Source organism: Leguminivora glycinivorella, chromosome 5 (assembly GCF_023078275.1).
Source record: "Leguminivora glycinivorella isolate SPB_JAAS2020 chromosome 5, LegGlyc_1.1, whole genome shotgun sequence".
NCBI classification, from domain to species: domain Eukaryota; kingdom Metazoa; phylum Arthropoda; class Insecta; order Lepidoptera; family Tortricidae; genus Leguminivora; species Leguminivora glycinivorella.
This window is the reverse complement of record NC_062975.1, coordinates 18,328,709-18,344,081: the sequence shown is the minus strand read 5'-3', so window position 1 is coordinate 18,344,081 and position 15,373 is coordinate 18,328,709. Positions and strand designations below refer to the sequence as shown.

General features: G+C 37.3%; 1 long non-coding RNA gene across 1 annotated transcript; it reads right to left on the bottom strand.

Annotated features, from left to right (window-relative positions):
• Positions 1–14,595: 14,595 nt before the first annotated feature.
• LOC125226217 lies at positions 14,596–15,070 on the bottom strand. Its single transcript, XR_007177059.1, has 3 exons — positions 15,030–15,070; positions 14,850–14,932; positions 14,596–14,718 (listed from the first exon to the last, which is right to left on the bottom strand). It is a non-coding gene; the product is annotated as an uncharacterized LOC125226217 (long non-coding RNA).
• Positions 15,071–15,373: the final 303 nt, after the last annotated feature.

Here is a 15,373-nt window from a genome sequence, read left to right as displayed (position 1 = left end):
CTCGTAGCAATGAGTTTTTCGGAACTTATGTGCGAAATGTCATTTGATATTTGTCAGCCGTTTTTCGGTGAAGGAAAGCATCGTGAGGAAACCGGACTAATTCCAATACGGTCTAGTTAATCCCCACAAGGCCTAGTTACCCTTCGGGTTGTCAGGTCAGATGGCAGTCGCTTTCGTAAAACTAGTGCCTACGCCAAATTTTGGGATTAGATGTCAAAGCGGACCCTCCTCGCGGAGCGGAGGCTCCCATGACCATGACCATGACATGATAACGCAAGGAGGATGATGATGATATTACATTTAAAATACAATACGCTTGTAATTTCGTGCACAATAAAATCTCATAAAAATCGTCTTCCATACTTTAACCTCATGCGCAATAGTTTACTTTATTTGCCGATAGCTGTCGCTGTACATGAAACTTTCTTATCCTACATCGCGGACTCGGCCACTCGGGACCGGCGCGTCCTTATGTTACTCATGTTTGAACTACGGAACCCTACTGAGCGTGACCCGACACGCTCGTGGCTGGCTTTTTTAGCGTCCCGGGGCCAAAAGCCTAAAACCAAATCCTTATTATAGCATGTGAAAAAATAAAATTGAGAACTTATTCTATACGTTAAATAAACGTATAGAAACTATGCGCATTAGAAAATAAAACGCACGGATAAAAATACGACTAGCCAAAAAAAGGATTAGAAATTAATGCGTTGAAGATATAATCGAATAGTGGCACTTGCGCATAGAAAAAATAAAAAATGGGGAAAAATGCGAATGCAAATTTTGCTACGCGGAATTAACGATTTCGGGGAAAAAGCCTATACACTCGGTGCAGAATAGAACAAATTAAATCTACATACGAGTAATTAATTATAATTTACCGCGAAAGTCTAAATCAACAGTTCTCAATAAGTTTGTACATAGCCACGTCAGCAAATTTTAATTGATCCTATTTTGTTACCAACATTTTGTAATATAAGTCGACTTTCGTAAGATATAATACAAGATAATTGTTATAATTAAAAAAATAATTATAGATACTAGAGAACCTTAAAGACGAAATAAAACTTAATAAAATCTCAATTCATAAAAAAATTCTTGGTAACAAAATAAGAATTAAAAAAAACTTTAAGAGTTTTAATGATTCACGGTTATTTTCATTAGACTTATATTGACCGGGATATAGACCGTGATTACCTTTTTGATTTTTGTCGAGCTCCCGATATTTCGACGCAGTTGCATGCATCATCATCACGGAAAACCGTGTCAATATAATCCGGTCAATATAAGTCTAATAAAAAAACTTTTTCCTTAATTTTTGTACAGACTTTTTGAGAACTGCTGAATTTTAACATAAAATAAATAAATAAAATAAATATTATAGGACATTCTTACACAGATTGACTGAGGCCCACGGTAAGCTCAAGAAGGCTTGTGTTGTGGGTACTCAGACAACGATATATATAATATATAAATACTTATATACTTAGAAAACATCCATGACTCAGGAACAAATATCTGTGCTCATCACACAAATAAATGCCCTTACCGGGATTCAAACCCACACATAGGTCAAAATCTCCTGCAAGATTATTATGGACGGCTGTCTATCATTTGTTACCATTCCTGTCGTCACGTTCTAACGTGTATGTTAGTACGAAAGTGACGCATGATATAACAAGTGACAAATACATGACCATGATGCGGCCACTGCACTCTTACGCCGTGTCTTGCGTGGGCGACGGTCGCGTGACCGTCACGCGACCGTCGCCGTCGCGTCTCATCGCCTCGTCTACTTCCATATCGATAAGGTTTGATTTCATATGCGTCGCATCGCCGTCGCGCGACCATCGCGCGACCGTCGCCCACGCAAGCCACGGCGTTAGGCGTTACGTTAAATCAAACCTTATCGATATGGAAGTACACGATGCGATGAGACGCGACGGCGACGATCGCGCGACGGTCGCGCGACCTTCGCCCACGCAAGACACGGCGTTATCTCTGTTGGCCAGGTTTCTTCAATATTTGTGACGTTGTCTATGTACGTACTATGGGACCTTATTGTCGATGGCGCTTACGTCCCGCGGCGTCGTATTTGTCCACGAACATCGCTTACGGCCTAGCCACGACAATGGTCTAAGGCGTTTTGCGGCAGCGGCAAGCGGTAAGTCACAAAAACAAAAACGCAGCGCGCGCGAGGCATGCCACGACCTTGCCGCTGTTCGAAATCGCGCGCGGGTTTTTACGGGCCTACCCGCGGGAGCGGCGCGCGGGGCGGCGCGCGACGAGAACAACTGTAGCGCGCCGCGCCCGCACCGCCACGACATTACAGCGGCGCGACCGGCCTAGGCGGCTAGATGGGGCTAGCGATTCCGCGCGAAACATTTTGTTTTTATTATGAGCGTCTTGAACCCGAAACCTTTATTTAATGAAAATTGAATTGTACTTTCGCGTATGTAGTATGTAATAATGTTTTCAAACATATTTTTGTATAGTATTTATTCATATTTACTCTTAATTTTTTTCTAAGTGTTTATTTATATTAAGCGTCATTTAACTAGCCATAAAATAAATTCCATGTACTTTAGTCATCACACATATTCTCTTGTACAAGACGTAATTGACTAATTAAAGCATTCTATGCACTTAAGAGTCATATTCGACAGTAAAAAACACGTTTTTAAATATGAAAACGTTCTGGCCGCTCCTAGGCCCTGCCGCCGCTTCTAAAAGTACGTGGCATGGCTAGCGCCCGCGCGCGTTTCCCGCGCAGCCCAGCCGCCCCGCTCGCCGCCTTAGACCATTGTCGTGGCTAGGCCGTTACAACGCAATAAGCGCCATCGACAATAAGGTCTCTTTACCCAGATAACGTCACATTTTAGAGCTCAAAAATTGATAGATTCAAAAACAGATTGGGGTCCATGTATATAATATCGTCTGGACGACACGATATGAGTCGAATAAATGCCAGTCAGTGTCAAAAATTACGTTTTTCTTATTCACATCTTAAAAGCATTTTTCGAATATAGCATTCGTTCTTGCTCTTAAATATTTACATGTCAATTATAATGCTATAGATATAAAATTACCCTGTAATATTTTTAAAGGCGACGCAGCTGTAAGATTGGCTACCAGTAGCCTATACCGACGACTAGTCTGGCGCAGTCGGTAGTGACCCTGCCTGCTACCCCGCGGTCTCGGGTTCGAATCCCGGTAAGGGCATTTATTTGTGTGATGAACACAGATATTTGTTCCTGAGTCATGGATGTTTTCTATGTATATAAGTATTTATAGTCTGACGACTTCCGCCTCAACATAGAAAACAAAGAGGTTACAGCTCTGGTTCTCCTAGATTTCAGCAGTGCCTTTAACTCCGTGGATTTTGATATTCTTCTGGCTATTCTTCGTAATTATAACCTATCTCCTTTAACTCTTTCTTGGTTTCGTGACTATCTACTTGGAAGACGCCAACGGGTCATGGTCGATGACACAGTCTCCTCCTGGTGCGATCTGTCAGCGGGGGTGCCGCAGGGCGCTGTGCTATCTCCTTTACTTTTTTCGTTGTTTATCGATGGGATCACGAAGTCTCTTGCTTCGTCTTATCATCTCTATGCAGATGACCTGCAAATCTACTCAGCGGCAAGCATAGACAATTTAGATTTTTTAATAAGCCGAATCAACCGGGATCTCGACTCTATTTGTTCTTGGGCAGCTTCTTTTGGCCTTATGGTTAATGCGAAGAAGTCGCAAGCGATTTTGATTGGGAGTCCTCATTTCATCTCCAAGTTGTCTGAAGTGACAGTGCCTGAAATTTTCTTCGATGGAACACTCATTCCTTTCTCTTCTACCGTCAGGAACTTAGGCATTGTCATTGATCAGACTCTCTCGTGGGCACCCCATGTGACTGAAATTAGCAGGCGACTCTTTGCCTCTCTTCACTCGCTTCGACGTCTCCAAAGCTTCCTTCCGTTCCGTACAAAGGTTGTCCTTGCGCAGTCGCTTTTGATTCCACTTCTGGATTATGCGGATATCGCATTTTTGGACCTTACCGAGGAGCTACTTGACAAGCTCGAACGTTTGCAAAATGTGTGCATCAGATACATTTTTAATTTAAGAAAATTTGACCACATCTCTCATTTCCGCTCCCAGCTGGAGTGGCTGCCCATCCGTCGCCGTAGAGACATGCACGTGGTTTCTCTCCTGTATAATGTTTTATTTTCTCCTACTTCCCCTCCCTATCTTTCAGAACGATTTAAATACTTGGCTGACGGTAGCGGGCACCGGCTCCGTTCCAGTGTGAATCTCACTTTGAGTATCCCGCCCCACCAACATAGGTCCTATAATAAATCGTTTACAATCTACGCAGTTAAATTGTGGAACTCCTTGCCTTTATCTCTTCGACAGTGTCAGTCGGTCGCGTCGCTGAAGGCTAATCTAAAAAAGCTTTGGCTCTCTGATGAAGACTAAGGTATTGGATGTATGCGGTTTTGTAGTTGTAGCTTTTATTATGTAAATATATATTTAATTTATATATTATATATTTATGTCATTTGCTATTTGTATAGTTGTATATTATGTATTTATTCGTATATATTGCATGTTAGTGTAAGTTATAATTTATTATTACCTAGAATCCGTTTCCTGCGCCGTTTGTACTGTATGCCTACCATCTCCAATTCTCCCTCAATTGCTCAAAGGTTAACTGGAAGAGATCCCTTAAAGGGATAAGTTCGCCTTTGTACTTATAATAAGCTCTTTTTCCTGTGTGTTGTATTATTTTCTGGTACAATAAAGTGTTTTACTACTACTACTACTACTATAGTATATTATATATATCGTTGTCTGAGTACCCACAACACAAGCCTTCTTGAGCTTACCGTAGGCCTCAGTCAATCCGTGTAAGAATGTCCTATAATATTTATTATTTATTTATATCGATAAGGTCATGGACGATCTCGTTTTAGATCTTTTCTGTTGACCTTGAAGTGAATTGACGTTTAATATCAAAATAAATATTGATATATTGACTAAACCCCTGTATTGTCATATTTTAAATAAAAATAGCATATAAATTATTTTGCAATACGAGTAGGTATAATGTATGTTTCTGTGTAGCATGACGTTTTGATGCCATTCTTTGGTCAGACATAAAAACATTGTAAAGTAATAGCGAATGGTGGGTGATTTTTTTATAGCACAATTTGTGACAAAAAAGCACTGGTAGACTAGGCACTAGTACATGACACATGTACTAGAACGTTACTAGTTTTTGACAGCAAGAAATACAATCGCACTTTGACATATGGAAGCGGGCAAAGTGCTCAGAAATATCAGTACACGAACTTTATCGCTGTGGTAATAAGGGTCTGACCCGATATTTATAAGCAATTTGCCTGCTCTGATATATCAAATGGTCGCTGTACAGTCCAATCACTGTGAGTGCAGTGCGCGACGTTGCGGTTGGATATTTCTAAAGACGTTTCTCTCAGAGATTTTCGTCGCAACATATATTTTAAAGATTTTATTTTCTATTTTATTCTTCGCTTTAAACTTCATACGACATGCGTCGTTTTGATAAATAAAATCATTTGTTAGTTTGCTTTTTATGGTTTAAATATCAAAGGGTTCATATTTTACTGCATACAACCAAGTGAATACTCACTTAGTACAATATACATGGTGTAACACTAAAAAACCAAAAGATTTTAATATAATATTCCTGAGAATCCTGAGCATACATATCAAAAGACTAAACATTCCCGAAATCTATTTTTAAGTCACATATCATAAGCGCGTGGATAAAATCTTTAGAGCTCCTCATATTACAGCTTTTATTTCATTTTCACATGGAACTTTTTATCACTGGGTAACTAATAATAAATGGTAGGTGGTCCTTGTACATAAATAAGAGGCTTTCAACCCAAACCGAGCGTCGCAACAATTTCGAATCAAGCCCAAATGCAAAACCATTTATCTTGCACCTCGCCTTCGAACCACAAACTAGCATTAGGTATTCAACAGCACAAGACATCACTATTGGCGTGCGGCCGTGGAGATTAATCTACATTCATGACCAAAACGGATCGTGACGCCATTTCGCCGGTCGGACCTATTTCCTGCTTATAGTCAACACTGAGAGGAACGTGCTCGGATCAACTCGGCCTGAAGTGCCGTGTAATCTGCCAATTCCCACCAATATCCGATAGGATATACCTGGGTGACAACTCTAATAATTATATAACATTACGATACAATTTAAGTGCGTAAAAAAGGAAGCTCGAAACGAGTGACGAAAAGTTAAAACACGACCGAAGGGAGTGTTTTCAATCGATACGTGTTAGGGTGTTTCATATTTGTATGGGAAAAATAAAATTGTGATATTTTTTCTGACTTCGCTCGGCTTTCGGTTCTAGCTTATCTTAAACGCATATATACCAAATTTCAAGTGATTTGGACGTTGTTTAGAGGTCGCGCTTGATGAACAGTTTGAAAGAAAGTCACTAAAAAGTAATGTTATCCAATTTTATTACCAAATAAAACAATAGAGTAGTTGTAAATTATTTTAAAGTACAAGTAAATTTATTAAACTTAAAATACAACAGTTGTACCATCCATTCTTGATAAAAGAAAGTCATCATCATCATAATTTAGCTTACAAATGTAAGCCGCAACCTTATCTTCTGTTCGCTTAAGTAGTATGTAAGTTAGTAACGCATTTTCTGTGATGTTCGACACCGATGTTTTGCTCTTTATCTTTGACTGGAGGGTTAATTTCTATTATTAAATATATTCTCCTCTTTGCGGTATCATAGACTATTGTCAGACTATCGACCAAGTCTCTGGTTTTAGGGCTACAATAATCGCTAACATCCTGGACATTAAATAGTTCGAAAACAAAAATCACAAAGGTAAGTACGGTCTATGTCCCGGTAAATATACTTAAGCCAAAGAACGATCTTGTTTTCTTCTTTTTCGTTACACTCTTGGCAGAGTGGTAGTCGTCACATCAGGGGTGGTAGCAAGCTTAACAATGCATGGCCATACTCCTTACGCATTCGTAGAGTGGGCCACTGAATGCAGCCTTGACTTGGCCGGTCCATAGCATCTGAACCTTGTCCAGGACACTCCTAGCTTTCTTCTGCAGCACCACATTTCTAGGACATCTATCTTCTTTCCCCTTGAAGTCCATGTCTCAGCACCGTAAAGAAGTATGGGAAAATTGGGAGATACTAATGCCCTGACAAGTCGCATTTTAGTGGCATTTGTGATGTTTCTTTTTCTCCATATTTTCCTGAGCCGGTCCATGGCGGACCTGGTGATAGCCATGTGCCGCTTGATTTCTTCCACCTATCCTGTTATTAGTGCCCTGAGAGGGCCGATAGACCACTGCTTTATGCCAAAAACAGGACAAAAATCAACAAAACTTGTTCCTTAGAAGGAAGTCGAGTAAACCACCTCCTACAAAAAGTTACATAAGTTTTGTTCCTAGCCTCTCCTGCGCCCATAGTAACTTCTTGAGACAAAAGTTGCCACAGAGCGCGACCTCTAAATATTGTCCGATTTCCCTGATTTTTGGTATATGGGCTCTGTATAGGTGTAGAACCAAGAAGAAAAGCGAAGTCAAAGATAAATCAAAATTTTGGAAAAATGAAACACCCTAATACGTGTTACAAATTTCCTTTTCGCACGTCTATCTTACGACGTTTTTCAGTACAGATGGCCCTCACAACTTTCGACCTGACATTATTTATAATGAACCACTTCTCGCACTAGTGCGTAAAAAACACCATCTGTACTTAAAAAGTTTTTAAGTACCGCTCTTTATTTTACACTAATTGTGTCATGGTACTTTTTGTAGTACTTAGTTTGAATATCTAGATTCAAAATACTACAAAGAGCTTCAGAAAACTCACTCAAATCCTGCAATAATTACCCCAAAAAGCTTAATGCAGATTACTGACATTTTAAATCCGAACTCCGAACGGACGAATGCCGTCGAAAGTAGACAGCGTAACCATAATAATATTTTAATAAAGGATAATTTATTCAATAGAACTCTTTGTTAGTAGCCCGTCATAACGAACGGGAAATGGAATATTGATGCCATCGAGATTGGTTTTAAACCCTTAATTTTTCAGTTGAAATGTTATTGTAATTTTGTATTAAGAATAATAAAGAATAGAATAGAATAGAATATACTTTATTTAACATCAAAATTGGACAAATACAAGATAGATAGGTACATACAGCACAAACTCGATGCTAAATGGGATCCCACTCAGCATGTTGCCACGGCAAGCCGAGGCGCTGATAAATAACACATAACACATACGTAGACAGTGACTTCATCCAGGTACTTTTGTCTTACGCCATGATATTATGATATCAGCAATAGCGTAACGTCACACCTCGGACACTGGCGATCAAATATATGAAAGAGGCGCGTTCCTACCACACAGTCTAAGCTCGTGTAGGTGAACACGTACTATGCTTGTATGAGTGAAATATGACAGGTCGACTGTTCGCGTTTTTGATAGGCGGTAACTGTGAGGTAACCGAGAGGGGGTGGGCGGCACTTTCAGCAGGAAGCGGGAGTGGCCATTAAAATGGAAAATTAAACTTATTGGGTGGCGAAAGTGAACAGCGCCTCAAATCGGTTACTTACTAGAACTAATAACCTAACCATAAAATTAAAATTTAAAAAAAATTCCCGACCGCGACATAGTGGACCGATGATCATGAAACATGGCTAAGAACACTCCCGACTAACTCAGCTTTCAGACAAAAAAATCTAAATCAAAATCTGTTCATCCGTTCGGGAGCTACGATGCCACAGACAGACACACACACAGACAGACAGACAAACAGACAAACAGACAGACAGACAGACAGACAGACAGACAGACACGTCAAACTTATAACACCCCTTCGTTTTAGCGTCGGCGGTTAAAAATAGCGTTTTGTGTCCTTTACGCATTGTAAAACGTACGCTAGGGTAGTAACGTATTCTAAAACATCATAAACAAATGCTAAAGTAGCGACTCTGGAGTTGATCAATTATTCTAAGCCGGATTTTCACTAATTGAGAAAAGACGTGCAATATCTCAATCAATATCAATATCTAATGTTGCGCCTTTCAGCGATAGGACACATCACGAGGAAAGTCAAATAATATCTGAGGGACAAAATCCTAAAAGCAAAAATTCTTAATAATATAATATCGATAAGAAAAGCAAAATTATTTAATTAACAATATGTTTAACAAAGCGAGCTGTACGCTAAATAAATATTGGGGGACACCTAACACAGATCAACCTAGCCCCAAACTAAGCAAAGCTTGTACTATGGGTGCTAGGCACAGATGTCATATACATATACCATAGATCAAGCAAACGTATCTACGTAGCGTGTCAAATGAACTCAGTGAAAACCACTGAGTTGTCCGTCTTTACTCACAGCTTGCAGCTTTCGGGCGTCAATTTTTGTAAGTTGAAGTCAACCAAAACATAAAAAATGCCTCGTTACGTGATATTCAATTGCAACAACACAAAAATTATGAACAATCAAGAGCCTGAGACATATTTAAAATTACAGGCAAGAATCAACTTCAGTACAAAATTTGACACGCTCGGCCCCTATACAAATATATGAATTTGTTTCTTCTATCTAAATTAAGTTCTGTGGTGCTAGGCGACAATATACTTACTTATATAGATTTGGTGTTAAGTATGTGTGTGCCAATATAAATATGTAATTTCCATGTAAAATTGTAAATGTTTCCTCCTTGTTTCTCCTTGTCTGAAACATAACAAATTTCAATAGAATAATCACGGCTATCTTAGGTATTTAATATTACTTCTGTAAATTTGAATACATTAATGACACTGGAATAAAATTAAACATATTCAGCTTAGAAGATATATATTGTTTTCGGTTACCGTGATAGTTACCCATGGAATAAAACTATGAAAACGGATTATATCGCGTATAATGAATTTAAAATTCATCCCGACGTTTCGAACACTTAACAGCATTCGTGGTCAATGGGTGACACCCGTCGTTTCATTATACGCGATATAATCCGTTTCCATAGTTTTATTTCATTCAGCTTAGAATTTTTGGACAATTTTAAAATGGAAACACCAAGAGAAGTATATGTAAATTTTATTCATTCGGTAGCGGCGCGCCTAAGTCTATTTACATTGTTTTCGTGTTAGTAAATTAAAATGTGTGAACAGTTGCACACAACATGCTGTGTTATGAAAATAGGCATTTGTGTAATACTTTGTTGTTGACCTACTTATTATTTATGTTATACAAAAGGTCATGAAGTAAAAGCTGTTAGCCAATTTTATTTTTATAAAATTATCTACAAGGACTACTAGCCAGACATCGGACAGATAGTTGTAAATAATGATGAGACTAACTCAGGACCGAGAGAAGTGGCGTACTAGAAGAGAGGCCTATGCTCAGCGGTCAGCGGTGGACAATAAGGGCTGATATGATGATGATGATGACGAAGAAATTATACATAGGTATAACTGATATGTACTTATGGTATTGTCGTTTCATTACGCATCTTTTAAAATTGTTGTCTAAAATTCAAATGGTGACCACATCCTCTTTGCCGCGAGCTTCCTTAGCAACAATTACACATTTGTAATAAAATATGAAAACACATTAGATGGCTCGGTGTATAGTCCCCACGCTAGCCCCTTCTAGATTGAAAACTTTACATATGCCTTTAAATTCCTACGCCGATTTCCTCTCGCTGTTTTCCTTCACCGAAAATCTAGGGTAAATATAAATTACATTTCGTATAAAATTTCCGAAAACTTAATTGCTACGAGATCCGTGACCTCTGGATTGAAAAGCGGACGTCATAATTGATCATATAATAAGGTAGGTAACGACTTGATAGTCTAATTTTTACTGCTACTTTTTTATCTAAAATATAACTGTAAATATTGAAATTAAATTAAATATGTCGGTCCTCTAGCTTTGATTAAAATCAATTCGATTGATTGTAAACTAATTTTACTTTGACATAAATTAAATTTCAATAATACCTGTTCATGTTTGAATCCCAGTCAAATATAAATTTTATTCAAACAACATTGTGCCAACTTTGGATCACTCACAAATAAATTTTACAACTAGTTGAAAAACGAGAAACTTTCAATTCTCAACGAGTTCGAATAGTCTAGGTACCTAGCCAACGTTTCAATTGCTTACGTTTGGTAACGTATCGTATCTCCCTATGGGTCTTCTCAGTCTTCTGTAGCGGTACATCAGAGTAAGACTACGTTTCGATTGCCACGTAGCGACAACGATTGTCACTTCGGCTAGGCCGGCTGGTGACGCGAAGTTTTATGTCGAGTTGAAGTGAATTTCGTTTACTTATTACTTTTGTGTGAAATAAAATTCAATTTGTGGCCAACACAAGGCCCCAAAACTTATTTCAAACAGTGTTTGATGAATAATGACAGTTTCAGGCTGATAAGGTCTCTAGAATAATTATAATTATGAGAACTTGAATTAAATATTCTGTTTTATAGTACCAATCAAACATTGCACAATTTCTCTAATTTTATAAGATTCTAAGACACCCTATTTTTTTAAGAAACTAAGAAAATATTAAATTGTATTATGGTGCAATATTACATATTTACGACAAAAGCGTACTACAGTAGTCATCGCCTTAGTGTAGTAAGTATATCCTATAGGATTTACTGTTGTTCTGAACTAGACAGCCATGGTAAATGACTGAAAGAATATATGTTTAACGCTAACTGGTAAAAATTTGAAAATTACCTACCTAATCTATAATTTCCTTTACATTTAGGTTTATTTGAATACAATCGAATACAAATGATGTAAGTTTTATTTACACAGTCACATCGTTCAAAGTCGCTATTTAAGCTACATATGAGAATGAATACAATCAGTTAATTTATGTACCTAGTATATGGTAGGGCTAGCCCGATGTTGAGCAAATATTTATATTCGAAGGAACGAATCAAGGGACAAGTGGGTTGAACCGTACCTGATGTTTAGAAGTACTTGGAAATTTGCATTCACAAGGAAAGGCACCGTATAGGGTACCGTGAGGCCGGAAAATTTGCATTTACTAATCACTAAGAAACACAGTAGCTACCACAAACAATAGATATTTACTTAATATTTGTTATACACAGCATCTATGGTAAATTGGTATGGTATCGTATGGTAAGATCAGGTTGGTAAAGATTTTGATTGCCCAGCTTTTAAGGGTTAAGCAAATGTCATAATTTAATCGAAGTTTGCTGTTTAAAATAACATTTACATCGGCAAAGATCGGCGGTACAAAGTCTTTGCCAACTTTTGGACTCACTAAAATATGTACATATATCTGATAAAGTAAGCTATGAATAAAATTGTTTAAAATTGTCGCTCCTTCCAGACATAATTATATTCTTAACAATAAGTAGACATAGACATAGAAAATCTTTTTTTTTTTATTAAGGAGATAACACAGAAGACATATATGGCATGAACATAAAAAGTCTTAAAATAACAAAAATCCTTATAGACACAGATGCTTCCATATATATCACGAAGAACATGAAAAAATAACACTTAACTTTATACTTAAAAACTAACATGCGGTTCACAAGTTACAAGCAAGAGAGACTTCTGTAAATGTGCTTAATTAAAACTAATTTAGCTGGTAGGGAATAACAAAAAAGCTTTGCTAGATATTTGTATTACTGCTTTTATACAAATTTGTTACTGCTGTCTTGAACTGGGCGCGGGACTTTGAGAATAAGTCAATCTCGAGAAGAGACTTATTGTAGTTAGTGGTCGCAAAGTCTGTAGATAGGTGCACGTTTTCCGGCGTTGTTCTTGGCCTTCGGAAGACCGAAGAGGTGAGTGAACCGCGTTAGCTTGGTAGGAGCTCGAAAGTATATTTAACTTTATTCAACATCACATAAAAATGTTACAAACAATGAAGAAGTGTTACATTAGGATTTGATAAAGTAGAAAACTTAAATCTAGACTAAACATCTAAGAATATGAGTTATACATATACACGTGAAATTAAAATATTCATGTGCGTTAAATAGGAGCTTGCCTCAGCATAATGTTGCAGCATGCAATATTTCATTGAAGCACATTTACACGAAGGTTTTTGACAAGAATTTAAAACTTTTGTACCTTTTAGGTACTTGTTTATCAAGTCCGTTATTGTAAAACGTTGCAAAAAAAAGAGTTATAAAATGCACGTAATTAAATGACAACCTGTAATACTTTAAACACAATGTCATGTAACCTACCTCAAAAATCTATTCAAATAGGTAATGTCTAAAATTTTAAATTGTTGAAAATAATAAACCAACGAACGTAGTTATATTACAGGAAGAATTAGACCCTCAATATAGCACGTTACTTCTTACCTTCCGTATAATAACGGTCATTAATTTTCGGGTATCATGTTACAAATAGTGGGTATCATACAAACTAGTAGAAGTTTCCATAATTACGATCATTATTTATGTACCAGTATGACTACGGATGAACCGTATTAATGAAACTCTAATAGTATTGTGCCAACGCATAGCGATTATAGGCTATATTAGTAAGAATATTAAAGGATCTCACTACATTTATACCATTAGTAATATCATAAAAATATGCCTACTGCGTTGAGCAATTATTTTGGTGCAGCATTGTTAAAGGAATATAATTATATTTCCTAAGCCAGGTGGAAAAGTTACGATGTATGTTGATAACAGAGTTGTATATTGTTTAACAATAATATTTAATAAATTTAATAATCATCACTGCTTATAAAATAAATTCCCTGCATTTTTATTTTTGTATTATAATATGGGACTTACATAAGAAGGCAAGGAAATATATGACTTAGGCAATGGCATATCTAAATATTTATTGTTTTTAATCTGATTTCATTGTAATATCAGAATTGTCTCGTAATCTACCTTTTACACTTTTTACACAAAACAACAATCAACATTTTAGGGCGTCTCAAAAACTTATGAGGCGCACAAATTATAATGCTTGGCACCACATAGGGGGTCACTAACAACATGTAACAGTGTCTTTAACCTATGCCCATAGGTTGGGGTAAGTTCGTACAATAACTTTATTTCTATGGGGATAAGTTCGGACAACCGTTTTATTTATGCCTCAGCTAATTTAAAGAAACTCGAGCAGGGTCATGGGATATCGTTCGCCTGGGAGCAAAGAATGAGGTAGGTATTTATATTAAAACTTATTGACGAAAGTACTGAAGAACAAATTTAAGTTTTTAGAGCGCCCCTTTCCTCACTCTTTTAGCTAACGAATGATCGCAATTGAAGAAAACAATTATAACTAATTTAACTAATTTATTGTAAAAACAACCTTCACTAAGTTCTTATTCTCTATCACCAACGTGCAGTCCAACGGAGGTGGAAGTATTTAACTAAAGATTCTATTAAAGGAAGTATGTTTATATCGTTCCACAAAATTATATTGATCTTATTCCTGGATGGATATCCTTAATTAAAATGCTATATTACAAGTATAAAATGTCCTAGGTATTAATCCGTTTCACAAACTTGGGCGGTTTCTCTCACGAGTAGTTTTTGCAGCAAACTGCTAACTCCAGTTCAGGACATAATACCAGGATAGTAGCAGGATAGTATATGGAACATATACCCGGTTAAAAACACCCTGGTGGACAAACAAAATAACCAGGTGAGATAATTTTGGAAATCGGTAACTTGTTGTTTTAATTAATTTTATATTTTCAATCGCGGGGTTGCTTTTGGGGTTTTTGGTGTAACATTAATAAAACCACTCACCAGAAAGGCTGGGTGTTTTCCTTGTTTTCCTCTGGATGTCACCGTCACGTTCTCACGTGGCAGCGATGGGAAGAGATTGAAGGCTGGAAAGGCAATACAAAATAATAAGAGACGGTGTTCTGGACAAAGAATATGAAGGAATAACCTCCGAGCAACACTTGTTTTATTAACAACACTTACCGAAATAAAACTGGCTGTTTACTTTTCTATGGAATGTAAGGACGGCTCACATATTAGGTTATGTCGAGTTTAACGGGCTCGGCTAAAAGAACAAAATATTAATTAATACGTGAAGACCACACAATAAAGAAAACAAAGCACTCTTTGAACACTAAAACATACCCCGGAGTGAATAGATTGCCTGGGATATTAATGGATGGGGTTTCACATCCTGTCAGATACGGATCTCTCCAGACAATGACAACTCGTAATGGTCGACCTGAGGTCCTAGCCACATAGCCAACCAAAAAAAAAAGAAATATTAGATTGTGAACACTTTCACCAAAAATTAAAACAAATAACAA